Here is a 12,967-nt window from a genome sequence, read left to right as displayed (position 1 = left end):
ACACACACATATACCACACACACCACACACACACATACACGATGCCATTTCTTAAGAAAAGGGTTATTATCTATGTTGAGTTATGTTTATTTCTACCTAAAATCATAGTTATATTTTTGTGTTTATTTTTAATAGGATGATGTCAATATTTCTGTAAGTTTCTGTGATAGTTTCGACTTAAAACATAGTTGTGAATAAAGCAAGTTATAACTCTTTTGAAGAAAACAAACTGTGCCGTGGAAAGTTTATCGCAATCCGTAGGAATGCCAAAACACAGTGCCAGTAAAATATGATTTGGAAGTTTGATGAAGATAAAATCTAATGGAAATCAAAAATCTGTACCCATACATAAACATATCAAAGGGATTTACAACCATAACAAGATGGAACACTTAAAGTACATTAAAACGATACAAAACACTCACGTACGTTTGTGATTCAAAAATAAGGATGGATGTGGGGTTGCGCACTGATGATGACTGAGGCTATCCTACAGGTAATTGCCAACGATGCTTAAGGGAGGTCACAGAAAAATGCAGTACACAGCCCAAACGTCAGTGAACTGATACCAAAATTAAGAGAACCATTAATTTATGTTGGAAAATGTTAAAAATTTGACAGTGGCAGTTTGAATTTTCCTAGCCTCTGATTTTAGTAGCTTTAAGAAGAAATCAAAGACCCACACTTGATAGTGTTCATCTAGAGAAAGACTTTAGAGGATTATTTTCATGCAACCATGAGCTCAGTATATGGTAGTGTTAGTCATTGCCTTGCATCTCATTAATATCTCAACAGACAGTGCAATGTGAAAGTCTTGTTCCTGCAATTTTGTTCTGCATTTTATAACAATAGCTAATATATAGACATGTATATATGCATGTGTATAAATAGGCATATACACACATATATGCATATATATGTACATTCACTGTGTGTGTTTGTGTGGTTTATGAGTACAGTTCATTTTAGTTTTGCCAAAGTAGTAATAATTCTGCAACTACAGAACAAGGAAGGGGCCTATCCCATAGAGTTTCCATAGATCGCATGCCTGAAGAGTCACTGTTTAAAATGAAGGAAATAGTAATTGTTATTTTTATTGGCAAAGGACATTACTGCAGACATCTACTCAAAACTAACACAGTTGAAACCTATGAATAGAAGGTTGAAGGATAAAGAGGTAATAGAGGAGAGACACAATAAGCCAGAGTTCACCAGTATCAAAGTATTGTAGATTCAAATGAAGGGCAACTGATTTTCCTCCAGTGCATAGGGGTATTGAGAGAGTGCCCTGGATTCCTCCTCCAGTGCATAGGAGTGCTAAGACAGTGCCCTGCATTCCTCCTCCAGTGTATAAAGGTACTGAGAGAGTGCCCTGCATTCCTCCTCCAGTGCATAGGAGTGCTAAGACAGTGCCCTGGATTCCTCCCCCAGTGCATAGGAGTGCTAAGACAGTGCCCTGGATTCCTCCCCCAGTGCATAAGAGTGCTGAGACAGTGCCCTGAATTCCTCCTCCAATGCATAGGAGCACTAAGAGGGAAGGCAACATGCTATTCTTAAAAATAGGAAATAAAACTAAAGGACTTTCTTGATTTTAAGTATACTGAGAAAAAAATTCTAACTGAGCAAAAAGAATCTGTGTCTTCAATTTGACTGATCTCCTTTGGGCAATTCCTATGCAATTCTTTGTTGCTTCAAGAAGTTATTCCAAATTTCCCGGGAAAGGAAAATCTACTCAAGCACATAAGATTTAAAAGAACAAAGAGGAAAACCTGTTCTAAGAGCCTTAGCAATATTTCTGTCTTGTTAAATGTACCCTGATGGAATAATGTAGACATGGCACTATATATTAAGAATTGGTGGGAAGTATCAAGGCACATAGAATCATGCATAATAATGAAATATCAGATAAAACCTTATGCTACATTTGCTAGAACATCAGCCATGTTGAGATTACTTTTTTAAATAAAATATGGAAGACTGGAAAGAAAATTAAATTCCATGTCATGTGTTCCCTCAAATAGTCCACATAAATTAAATATTTAATTTCCTGATGAGCCCACTATTAAAGCCTCTTTTTCCTAAAAAATGTTGGACAACTTATAAAAGAATATTGTTTTAAATGGGAAATACTAAAATTTTCAAATCAGGGTAAAAACTTACTATGGTAGACTATATAAAACTCATATAATTGCTAGAATTGCCCATTGTTGTTAGATACGTATCAAACTGACTGCCCTAGTAAAACACTGACAAGGCAAACTTGCCACAAACTATGAGGTGACAGTGTCCAGATGAGTGAACTTCATTATGTTTCTGTTGTCTCCTTGGATGATTGTGGTGGGCAGGACTGACATCCAGACCTAATGACATCAGTACTTTGTGTTACTCTCATCTCCTAACTTTAAGATGGTGAATGGAGCCCAAACAAGACTGTCTGAAAGCCCTTAGATGTAAGCACAGATTCCACCTAGCAAACATAATCTGTAGATTTAATGTTTCTTACTGAAATAGGGAGATCATACACGAACCATGCCCATGTTCATGCCTTCTTCCATGTTCATATCCAGTGTCAGCTTTTCAGTTCCATTTTTTTAATTTTTTTTTTGCTTGAAACCAAAGACGTGTATATAAAAGTTGTTGCATACACCTTTTTCATATAGTCCAGGGACTCTAGCTCACTCCTGTTTTTGGTGCCTAGATCAAACTGTGTTGCTGTTTATCCAGGTAGTATGGTAATTCTGTTGGGTCCTCTAGGCCTCCTTCTTGAGGTCAAATCTAGATGATAATACCTGTTACTTGAAGGTCTCCCTTCTCTGCCTTATCTTATTCCTGTTTAGTTGGTGTTAGTTTGTTCCTTTAGCTTGGTGTTTCCAGTTGAAAAGAGCCAGCTAGGGTTATTTGGGAAGATGCAGCCTCAAATGAGATCTCCCCATCAATATGGCCTGTGGGAAAGCCTGTGGAATATTTTCTTAATTAGGGATTGATATGTGAGGGCCCAGCCCAGGCCACAGAGGTGGACCTTATTTGTGTAAGAAAGCAGGATTAGCAAACCATGATGAGCAAGGCAGCATGCAGAGCTCTTCTGTGATCTCTGTTTCAGTCCATGACTCAAGTTTAGGCTTAGAGTTCCTGTTCTGCCTTCCTTCAGAGATGGAAAGTGTCACGAGAGCTGTAAAATGAAGTGACCCTTGTCCTTCCCTAGCTGCTTTTTGTCATGGTGGTTACCATGATAAGAGAAACCCCAACACACCCTCTCAAGAGTTGTGGCATCTCTAGCTTCCATTACCTGAGTTACACAAACCCTGAAGGAAGGCCGCACACACACACATTCTCTGAGTGTCTATGGTATGTTTATTGTATGCCATCCACAAGTGGTTTTCAAGTTATTTCCTCTGATTATTGTTTCTTCCATACTCCTGGAATTTACTGCGACCAGGAGCCTCCCTTTTCTCACTCTAGCATTCTCTGCCTTCCCTCTATGACTAATTATTTTTTCTGATATTTTTACAGCTATCATAATTTTCCTTTTATTTACACTGTAATTTGAAAGAGAAATAAACCCAAACCATTAGCCATTCAACTTTCTGATCAGTTCCATTGTGTGCTTGAGAGTCTCCCCTGGAAGAACAGCTATCTTGTCTTGTGTGCAGAGGAGTCTCCTGTGTTTGCACAGTAATCTGTCTCTTGACCACTGCTTCAAGCATTCTCAGATGTGTAGAATCTCAAATGTTTGTCTTTCTTCCTTCTCAGTCCACATTATTCTTCCTACTGACTTTGAAAATTCTTGTGATTCTTATTAAATCAATTTTAATTGTGGAGGTTAGGTGGCACAGGAGTTTAACCTGAAACAGGGATCTGGCTGTATGTCATTATGGAGGAATGGGAATCTCTTCAGAGGGAAAGAAAAAAAAAATTGAAAAGAGCAGAGGAGTAGACACATAGCATAAAGTTATCTGGAATGTGCTCTGAGGGAAAGTTAGCCTTCCTAGAACTCCACTACGGAATTTGGGATAAAAAGTCACATCCCTGACTTACTCTCAACTGCCTAAAGTTCAGAGTCAGCCCATGTTGACTATTTCAATACATCACGCAAGTGATCTCTGAAACCAGAGGCATTTCAGGGAGAATCTGTTCCTGTAAACAAAGGCGGATTCTCCAGAAAACAGGGCTGGAAGCTCTCAGTGTCTTCCATGCTAGGTGTAGGTGTTTCCTGGAGGGAGCCACAGATCTGCACTGGGCTACCAGGGGGCTGTACTAGAGATCCTTTCTAACTCCCCTGTGGAGTGTGACATTTTAGAAAGACTCTTCTTCCATGCTCCATCTAGATCATTCACCATATTCCTTTCATTTTAATTTTTCTTCTCCAAACATGCTATGAAAAAATATGGTTGCATGCACATTATATTATTGAAATAATAAAAACAACTTTCGTGTTAAAGCTAGAACCTGCCTCTACCTGCTTGTTTATGAAGTTGTCCCATCACCCATTTCATTATTTATTTTCCAACAAGCTGTATCTAATGTTTGGGTGTAGCATATGTTAGAATACAAGGAAAGCATGGATTCCTAATATATACATACACATACACACAAATACACACATACAATGTTATAGAATAAATATTCTTGAAAAATAAAGTGAGTATTTACAAATTGATTAGAGTTTACTCCTACAAAGAATATGGAAAATAGTATTTATCCATTGTTAAAAAATTCCCACTCTAAAGCAGTGTATGTCTGTTTTTTAAGAATGAAAGTCAAATTCTAATAACAAAACTAAGTTTTACAAAATCTATTTCTAAGTACAATTTTTAAGATATAAAAGCTTGAAAAATGAATATATTAATTTGAATATGTATAATATATAATTTTGAAATGTTCTAATATATGTCCTTATATATAAGGATCATTCATTTATTTTCTACAATTTTATTGAAATGGACCATAATTCATCTATTAGTGAAATATGAACAAATAGGTTGTAGGTAGATTATTTTCATAGGAATTCACACTTTTTTTGTGGGAAGCATCACATGTCCCTCAGTTTCCTTATGCATTTACTATTTTTACTATGTCTTATATAATCTGAATGTGTGGTATGATATAATATGCATCATTTAAAAAGGAGTATATTCTTAGGTGGATACATATGTTCAGCTTAAAGAAAATATGGTATTGAAATAGCTTAAGCTAGGTTAAGTGGTTTGGAGTATTTTATTAAAAGACAAAAATAGTTTGTACTTTTCTAAGTCTGGTAATTTTCAATTATTATACCATAAGATTTTCAAGTTCAAATATTTATTTGAATATCCATATTTGTAAATGTGTATAGGGGATAAAAACTAGTTTCCTAGATGCTTTAAAATTAAAATGATTTTGTGCACTGTATATATTCAGGTTCATACTAACACCTTGATGGAATCATGATTTGTGCACCGTATATATTCAGGTTCATGCTAACACCTTGATGGAATCATGATTTTGTGCACTGTATACATTCAGGTTCATGCTAACACCTTGATGGAATCATGATTTTGTGCACCGTATACATTCAGGTTCATGCTAACACCTTGATGGAATCTTCAGGAGACAATGGTGTAATTAGCGACTTACCCAAACTTTAAAAATATTTTCGGCACTGTCTATATATGCTTTTCCAACACAAAGATACACACGCATTTCTTTAGTCAGATTTCATTGTGCAGTGCTTGTAGCTCAGACTATATGCCAAAGTTCCTCCTCATACTAAATGGGTTTGAACATAAACTGTGCATGCAGATCTCAAGTGGTAATCTCTTAATAGATGCCAGCCACTCTTTACTGCTACCCTCTTTTATTTCAGTAACATTTTAATTAATTCACACTGATTGAATAAATGTACATTGAGACTTATTTCCTAATGAGGGTGCATTTAGAGGAAAGGTTCCGCATCATCCTGATATCCTGTGGGTAATTATATTCTAATTATTTGGTCAGGGGAAAAGAGGCTATAACTCAGGACTGATATTGTTCGCTGGGCCCAATTAATTACAAGCACATAATGAAAGTTCATGATAAGGTTGACTGGCAGTCAGTGTAAATTTTTGACTCAATTCAATTGTACCTAAAGTGAATGCAGAGCTAGACTTTAACCTGGTTAGAAAATGTTCTGGCATGAGATCAGTGGGTGTTCAGATGGACAAAAGATCAGAACGAATTCTATCATATGCTCTGCTTCCAAGATTTTCCACGGATGATGAAAAGGAAAACTAAGCCCTGACTGTAAATATTATTATCAATATTCTTTCATTATCTGTACTGACCCTGGAAAGCAGTATTAAACTGAATATACAGGGAGAGAATTTTAGAACTAGCCATGATTTTTGAAGAGGAACAGCAGACATAACAGACAACATTATAGCTCAATTATGGGTAACATATGTATAGGTATTAATCTGCTATGTTAGCTTTTGGAAGATGGATTCCCTTCTCTCTCTTCTTGCTTTGAGTTGTTCATTTGTTCTCTTCCAGTTTTTATATATGTAGATGTTTCCATCAAACATAAATGTATATACTTATTAATAGAAGAAATAGTGATCACTGTCAAAGCCATCTCTCTCTCTCTCTCTCTCTCTCTCTCTCTCTCTGTGTGTGTGTGTGTGTGTGTATGTAGTGTGTGTTGGTGAAAATGTGTTTTGGGGAGTCTTTTTAAATTAAAATTTTATTAGAATATTTCAAGATACATGGTGAGAGCATAGAACAATGAAAGACACTGAGATCAAAATAAAATGAAAGTCAATTAAGAGTAAAATATGTAGAAATATTTTTTCATTTTTAAAAGAATGAGGTTGTAATTTATCATTACTCCTTTGTTTTTCCTCCCTTCAATACCTCTTAAGTACTCTTGCCGCTCTCCTTCAATACACAGTCTGTCTGTTAGTGTCTGCATACATGAACATGTATATGAAGATACGTTCCTAAATACCATCAGCTCAGTTCATATAATGTTACTTGTGTCTTGCTTTTAGGGAGAAATATTTTTTAAGGCAATGTCTTTACTTGCCTAGAGATTGCCAAGTATGCTAGGCCGCTTGGTCAGTTAAGCCTAGGCATTTTCCTGTCTCCACCATACTGGGTCTGAGATTAAAATCATATGTTACCATTCCAGCTATTTTATTTGGATTCTAGGGATGGAGTTTAGATCCATATTTTTGCAGGACAAGTTTTTCTTCCAACTGATGTCCCCAGCACAAGTAAAATAATGTTGTCATTAAATTTCTGTTAATACAAGCTTATGAAATCAACTTTAGTAGAGAGTAATTGCACAAAAGACTCCCTCTTTGTCAGTGGCTCTGTCGTGTTTGCCAGTGGCATTGCACGGGTTATACAAACCCATGCCCAGCAGTCGATGCTAAAAAGCAACAAGTTCATTGGCATTTTTTGGAATTTTTTTAACTTATAATGCTTGGCTAGGGATTTTTTATTTTCACCTTACAATCATTGTGAGTATATATTGTTTTCCAACTCACGTGTGTTTATCAGGTTTGTGTGTGTGCAAACGTGCGTGGTTCTGCACCTGGATGCCTTCCTTGTGCTTTCTCCTTGGCTCTTTTCTTTTGCTTTTTTCTTTTTTTTCCTTTGTCCTATTCTCATTTGCTTTTGTTTTATTTCTATTTTTGTTCTTTAGTTGCCTGTTTGTCTTCAAACGAGAGAGAGAAAGAAGGGATGCAGGTATGGATGGGGGGAGCTGAGGAGATACTGAGAGGAGTAGAAGGAGGGGAATCCATAATCAGGATATAGGGCATGAAAAAAATCTACTTTAAATAGAAGGGGGAAAATGCCTCTACTATTTATGAATTCTAAAGGCTTTGTTTTTGATACTTACATTTTAATTGGCTATAACAGTATTTATAGAGAATAAAAAATAATTTATGGTCTTTTGGGCTCAGATGGTATATTGACCTGGACATTACTAAAGGCATTAGTAGCAATAGAACAACATTTTAAAAAATAGTGTTATGGGTGTGTGTCTGAGTCTACATATGAAGAGCCCACAAAATTATGAAGCTTAAATTATGAAACTGGAATAAGAAAAGAAAGTTCATGAAAAACTAAAATGTATTTGTTTATTATAGCCTAGCTATGCCTCATTATGTTTCATTCTAATTGTTGAGTAAAATGTAAATTGACCCCTTTAGCTAAGACTATGTGCCCCGTTAGGAGCAAAATTTTTTCTTTATACTCATTTTCCTTTTCTTCTATATTTTTATTTTTCCTTTTATTAAAAATACTCTTACCACTCATTTTTAATGTCAGAGATATATGCTTGCATATAAAAGAAAGCACACAGTTTAAAAAAGTTTTTTTTGTGTGTGTGTGTGTGTGTGTACTTTCAGAATACCATTGCAGAAAAAAGTGTGTTGAATTCATCCGAATTGACCTTTAACAGTGCTTTATTTGGTTTTCCTTCATATTTTGAATTCTTCATTAACATTTAAAGATATTTTATTTTTGATCATGCAGAAAGTAGACACTTATTTACATATTTATTTGTATGTGTCTCTGTCTGTCTCTGTGTATATGTGTGTTTATGTGTATGTGTGTTTGTCTTTGTTGCTTTTCTCATCTCTTTGTGTATGTGGGTGTGCATGTGTGTGCACACATTGTGAGTGCATTTGCATATTTGTGTGCATGCGTGTGTGTATTGTGTGCATGCACGTGTGAGTCCATGTGTGTGTGCACTTGCATGTGTGTGTGCTTGCATGTGCATGTTTGTGCGTTCGTGCGCAAGAGTGTGTGTGCATGCATGAGCGTGTGTGTTTATGTATTCACGTGCATGCATGTGTACTGTACTGAGAACCAAACCTGGACCTTAGTGTGCTGGGCAACTTCATGATGACTGAGCTATATCTTAAGCTCCAGTGTCGTAAAATTATTTTTCTGTTATGTGAATACTGAGAGCATTGGCTGGCAAAATGAGTTTCTAACTCTTAATTTTGGATGCTAATCATTTAATTTTATTTGAAACTGTTGCTCATAATCTGAAAATAGGTTAGCTTGGTTCAATAAGAGAGGTAAATGAGATTTCAAATGTAAAAGCACCTTTCTAAAATTATGAATTTTCATACATAAGTGTAGGCCTAATTTTGATAATTTTACTTTAGTCTTGAAATAAATGATGACTCTTTAAATGTGAGTACTGCGTCCCTATAATATTAACTAAAACCTCCAATAATCTCCATTAAAGATTTCTCTTTGTCCTGTGACAATTTGGATTAAATTGTCAATTTAAAATGATTACATATTAGAAAATACAAAGGCAAGAAATATCCTAATACGTACTTAAGAATAATAGGATTTTAAAATTTCTTCAATATTAAATTGAACTTAATAAGTGCCCCGAAGGCAAATGCATCTTTTAAACTAATTATCTGTTCTGTGTATTCTATTTAATATTAAAAAGATACTGATTAAATAAAATCAATCACATTCCTCTGTAGTCACATCTCTCATTGATTAAATAAAAATATACAGTTCCTGTATTAATTCTAATTAAAAATATATTACACTGAGAATTATATACTCTAGATAATTTTCAAAACTAAAACATTTATTCTTTTCATCTTCAATATTTAAAAGTATGTACAGAAGAGAGGAAAAGCAGTAATGTGATATTTGAATTTGTGTTTTGAGAAGTAGCAACTGATTTTTTTTCTGCCTGAGACCTTAATGTAGTTCAAGAAGAGGTGGCTAGTGGCATGATAATTTAATAGCCATCCCTATACCTATTCATTCTGGTTGGAAGGATACTCACAGATGGGGAATTTTCATCTTTTTCATTCTTCAACAAATGTCTCCCAGGAGGCAGAGTACGACCTGGCAAAGCCCTCAGGGCTGATGGCTTCCTGTCTAGGTATTGATGCTATCTGACCTGAGGTGGCTTCCTGTCTAGGTATTGATGCCATCTGACCTGAGGTAGGCCTCAGTTTTGTCTGCTCCTCATCCTCATCCTTAGTTACTGTATCCGAGCTCAGAGAGCTTCAACAGCTTCCTCAGCGTCTCCACCTCCACATCTCGCTGCCGAGCCTACACATATGCTATGCTGAGTCCCTAGCAGTGGCGGGCTAACAACCCTGCAGATCTGAGGAAGAGAAAGCCCCCATATTGATATCCATAAAATACTAATTCTAGGCAAGTGATAGCAAAGTGACAGAATGGTTTGAGCCCCTTCTACAATAATTGTTTTGCTTGCTTTTATGCCTTAACTATTATTTTTTGCAAATGTGATATATAGCTTTTGTGTTTTACTTTTGATCTTAGATTTTTTTTTCTCACATCTGTGCTTTCTTGTGGTGCCTGAGAGTTCCTACATACAGACCCCTGTGAGGTTCCTTACACTGTTGTCTTTCTTAAGTCTCAGCATTGGCAAGGCGTCAGCACAATGGGGGAAGTGCCTGTGTAGGCTCTACCTCATCCAAATCTTCATGGTAACTAGTTCATTTGTCTCTCTCCACCACCAAATCTCTCCGCATTTCTTTTCCAGCAGTCTACTTACCTGTATTTCCCCATTTGGGGTTCAGAACTTTAAGTAACCATGAAAACAATGTTCAATATTTCTTTTCCCTTTGTATACAGCCATTTTTTTCCAATCTAGAATCTTCATTGTTTTGACCAGAATATTGTACACATTTTAATTTTCATATCACTGAAGAAAAAAATCTAACGTATTTTTAAATTTTATACTAGATATGTAGCACACACCTTATTTTCTCCCAACCATACAATACTTACCAAAAACACTACATTGAAGCCCAGCAAATGTATAACTTAGCTCAACCACTGCTATTATTTTGTTACATATTTCTTCATATGTAAGGCTGTACAGATTTATATGAATTGATCTCATATGAATGCAATACACTTACATGTGTAAATAACACATACTGAATACATAAGATAAACTATGCATACATATATACACAATCTATTTTGCTTATTAATTTGCCGTTTTACAGTAAATCACATCCATTGTGATACAAAATCCCTAAATATTTCAGTGAGTATTTTCTACTAATAAGCAAAATTTTCTTCATAATGAAATTACTATACTTACACAAAGAAAATTATCAGCAATTCCATATTATCACTGTCCTCCTATTCATATTTAAGTGCATGTGAGTATCTGAAACTAATGTTTAATTGCTTTTATTTATTTATTTAGCCATTAGAGGTTTCATTTTAGACCCTTGCATTGTATTTGGCTGTAATACTGAACAACATATAGAACCACAATCATCTCATTTAGCTTTCTAACAAGTTCCTTCCTCATATAAGATAAAGGACACCATGCTTTTTTAACTTAGAAACCTCTTGAGATTCTCTGTGTCCAGGGTCCTTGAGAAAGGTCTCCCTTTGGTTGCTCAAAAGCCTCACAGTTCCCTGGGTCATGGCATAAAACTGTGGAAAGATCAGTAGGAGCCAGACGGGAAATGTGGCTGACACAGCTTTGAATTGGATTGGGTAGCAATGAGCACATTTTGCCCGTCACTCATTGGCCTACCTGTTCCACACATTGAGTAGATCAGAAGTCAGGATGATTATTAAAATCAAGAACCTGTCAGTGAAAACTCCTCCAAGTGTCTTGTCAATCGATATTTAAAATAATACAAAGTACTTCTGCGCATTTTTCCTGTCGATGAGATATTTGACCAGGTTCTTTTATACAACTTAGTGACTTTTTGATGAGAAATCTGTGGCAAAAATGTGTGCCATTCATGCTATAGAAGGGTCTTCTAAATAGAGTTGTAGTCCAGGAGACCTTAATTTCTTTTAGAGTTCTCCTAGACACATTTGCAGCTTCATTAGATTACTCTTTATTTCTACTGTGCTGCAGAGCATAGACATGGGAATATGTTTCTCAAGCGACTCAGAAAGTCATGGCAGTAGAAGATAATGGAAGATATACTATTAGAAACATTAACATTTTTGGATTTAGCCTAATCTTTTTAAGCAACTTTCAAATAAAATGGTGGTATTTATTTAATTACACATAAACTGTATAGATTAACTAATAGTAATAACTTACTGTTAATTTACTAATAGCAATGTTTTCATATTGTGGCAAGGAGCAAATACCATTCATACTCTCTGTAGGAAGAGATGAGATCAATGTTGGAAAATGTATTGTTGGTATTGATGTGGAGAAAGATATAAAGTTATGGGGATTGCTGTGTGAAGGTCAACGCCAGCTGAGAATGAGTTCTTACACAGATAAAGCCATCTTTAGAGATTCTTTGTCTCATAATGTTATATCAGAGCATCCTAATTTTAAATAAAATATATATACATTTCTTAATTTTTTTTCACACCACAGGGCCTCTGTATATATTCTCGCTTCTGATTTTGTGTTTTTATGGGATTCCTGAGTGTGCATATGAGTGTGTCACTTGTGTCTAAATCTGTTTTATGCCTTTGCGTGACTTCTTTTCCTTCTGTTTAATTGCTTTGTCCTCTTCTGATGTGTTTGATTTTGTTTTGTTTTTAGTTTTATTATTATTCCCTAAGAAACCTGCTTGCTTCCTAATAAGAGACAGAAAGGAGGGGGATGTGGATGGAAGGGGATGTGAGGAGACACTGGGAAGAGCAGAGGAGCAGAAACTGTAATAAGAATATATTATATGAAAAAATCTGTTTTAATAAAGGAAAATAATTTTGAATGATTGAACTAATAGTAAATTGATATTAATAAAATTATCACTGCAAAATTATATGTATATGCACAAAGGCAGTGGAAGTGTGTATAGTTGGCAGGAATGTTCATCAGTGTAGTCTGAATAAATAAAGTCATCCTTCAGGTAAGACACTTCACATCTAACATATTTTGCTTGAGTATTTCTTGCTTGATAAAAAGATGTCCATTTCTTTAATCTAGGAAAACAAACAAAACCCATGAAGAGACTGTAGTTCCAGTTCATGGGGCACACAGATA

The 12,967-nt window shown here is 35.4% G+C and overlaps 1 protein-coding gene across 11 annotated transcripts in view; it reads left to right on the top strand.

Annotated features, from left to right (window-relative positions):
- Dgkb (diacylglycerol kinase beta) overlaps window positions 1-12,967 on the top strand; it is a 592,477-nt gene that overhangs the window by 209,170 nt on the left and 370,340 nt on the right. The gene's annotated exons all lie outside the window — the stretch shown is intronic.

Source organism: Chionomys nivalis, chromosome 10, assembly GCF_950005125.1.
Source record: "Chionomys nivalis chromosome 10, mChiNiv1.1, whole genome shotgun sequence".
NCBI lineage: Eukaryota > Metazoa > Chordata > Mammalia > Rodentia > Cricetidae > Chionomys > Chionomys nivalis.
The sequence above is the reverse complement of the archived record's forward strand: the minus strand, read 5'-3'. Positions and strand labels throughout refer to the sequence as shown.